This window comes from Carlito syrichta, unplaced genomic scaffold (assembly GCF_000164805.1).
Source record: "Carlito syrichta isolate Samal-C Ts95f unplaced genomic scaffold, Tarsius_syrichta-2.0.1 Scaffold288381, whole genome shotgun sequence".
Taxonomy (NCBI): Eukaryota; Metazoa; Chordata; class Mammalia; order Primates; family Tarsiidae; genus Carlito; species Carlito syrichta.
The window spans coordinates 48,601-51,295 of NW_007232477.1; positions in this window are offsets into that span (position 1 = coordinate 48,601).

Genomic DNA, 2,695 nt, shown 5'->3' on the forward strand with positions numbered 1-2,695 from the left:
ACTGCACTCCAGTCTGGGCGACGGAGTGAGACTCCAACTCAAAAAAAAAAAAAAGAGAAAATGTCTTCAGAATAGGTTGGGCACAGAGGCTCAAGCCTAATCACAGCACTCTGGGAGGCTGAGTTGAGAGGATTGCCTGAGCCCACGGGTTCGAGACCAGCCTGGGCAACTTGGAGAGACCTCATTTCTACAATAAATAAAAAATTTAGCCAGGTGTGGTAGCACGTGCCTGTAGTTTAGCTGCTTGGAAGACTGAGGTGGAAGGATTGCCGGAGCCCAGCAGGTCGACGCTGGAGTGGCGCGAGAGCCACTACACTCCAGCCTGAGTGAGGGAGTGAGACTCCAACTCAAAAAAAAAAAAAGTCTTCAGACTATACTATGTAGCTATTTAAAGCAGTGTTTCAAGAAGTTTCCATGATTTAGAGAAATGCAAGTGCTAAATAAAGTTTAAAAATCGGGCATCCAGCCAGGCGCGGTGGCTCACGCCTATAATCTCAGCACTTTTGGAGGCTGAGGTGAGAGGATTGTCCAAGCCCACAGGTTTGAGACCAGCCTAGGTAACTTGGTGAGACCTTATCTCCACAATAAATCAAAAAATTAGCTGGGCGTGGTGGTGCATGCCTGTAGTTCCGGCTACTTGGAAGGCTGAGGCGGAAAGATCATCTAAGTCCAGCAGGTCAAGGCTGCAATGGCTGTGAGCGTGCCATTGCACTCCAGCCCAAGAGACAGAGTGAGACACCAACTAAAAAAAAAAAATCAGGCATCCCCCTGGGGTTTCCTCCCACTGTGGGAGCTTTTCTTTCCTCTCAATAAATCCTGCTTTCTTGCAAAAAAATAAAAATAAAAATAAATCATCAAAGCAAAATTTTACATACAGGATACATTAAAAGCATTAAAAGAAGGGCAACCAGTCTCAGTGGCTCAAGCCTGTAATCCCAGCACTTTGGGAGGCCAAGGCAAGATGATTGCCTGAGCCCAGGGGTTCAAGACTAGTCTGGGCAATTTGGTGAGACCTCGTCTCTACAATAAATCAAAAAATTAACTGTTCCAGCTACTTGGAAGACTGAGGCAGAAGGATCGCCTGTGCTCAGCAGGTCGAGGCTGTGATGGCCGTGAGCATGCCACTGCACTCCAGCCTGGATGACAGAGTGAGACTCCAACTCAAAAAGAAAAAATGGCAATTCCTAAAAGTTCTAAAAATTGACCTTCCATATGACCCCTCAATCCCCCTACTGGAAATATACCCAGAAGAACTGAAATCACTCTATAAAAAAGATACCTGCACACATGTTTATTGTAGCATTGTTCACAATAGCTAGAACATGAAACCAGCCGGAACTGCCCATCAAAAGAAGACTGGATAAAAAAATGTGGTACATATACACGATGGAATATTACACAGTCATAAAGAAGAACAAAATCATGAACTTCACAGTAACCTGGATGGACTTAGAGTCTATAATACTGAGTGATCTTTCACAGAAACAAAGAACTGAGTATTACATGTTCTCACTCATAAGTAGATCTTAAACAACTATTGTAATACTATAAGAGAAGGATTGGCAGTAGTGGAAAACTGTGTGGGGAAGGGGTCAACACCTCATCAACAAGGGTACCTGCACAATGAATATTTGTATACCCAACCCTGAATTGTACCCCACAATTTTAAAATAAAAAATTTAAAGGTGAAAAAAAAACTATGAATTTGGGAATAGGTGGTAATTTAAGCCTCCTTATTCTAAGAGATGGAGCAATACCGAAGCCGGAGAAGGCAGAGGACTTGACTCTACCTTGTGCTTCCCAGTTAGATTTCCGGCTCAAACACTGAATAGACCAAAGTATATAGCAGAATGGCATCCATGTTTGCTTTGTTGATTACATTCTCGCGTTCATTTTTTTTCAGTCAACACTTATTTTAAGGGTCTGCACTGTGCTAGGGCTTACTAGCTAGAGCTAGGCACTAAGATACAAATAAAAACAAGATAATTATTTCTCCCTCTCCACTGGACACAGTTTAGTGGAGTTGTTAGACAGAAACAACTAACTATATATAGTCAAATAATGCTCTTTTGTGACAAGCATAGATCACCATGGGGACTAAATCATAAGCAATTAATCCATTGGATAGAGAGGTAGATGTCACTGTTCCCAGGAGAAGTGACATCTCATCGAGGACTTGAAAGGGAAGAGTCAAGTACATGAGGTAGAAGGGTTTCCGAGGTAGAAGGCTTATCTTTTTTTTTTTTTAGTTGGAGTCTCACTCTGTCACCCAGGCTAGAGTGCAGTGGCATGCTCACGGCCACCACAGTCTCAACCTGCGGGGCTCAGGCAATCCTTCCACCTCAGCCTTCCAGGTAGCTGGAACCACAGGCATGAACACTACATCAGGCTAATTTTTTGATTTATTGTAGAGCTGAGGTCTCACCATGTTGTTCAGGCTGGTCTCAAACCCTTAAACTCAGGCAATCCTCTTGTCTCTGCCTCTCAAAGTGCTGGGATTACAGGCGTGAGCCACCATGCCCAGCAGAAGGCTTATCTTATGTGGCATGACCAAGCACAAAGGAACGAAACTGTGCAGGGTGTCTGGCGGTGTGAGCATAGCATGTGCATTAAAGGAGAGGGACTCAAACTGGTTTTGCACAATTCTACTGGGAAGCCAGTTTTGCTGCCAGGTTCATGTCTTCCATTTCTGGGT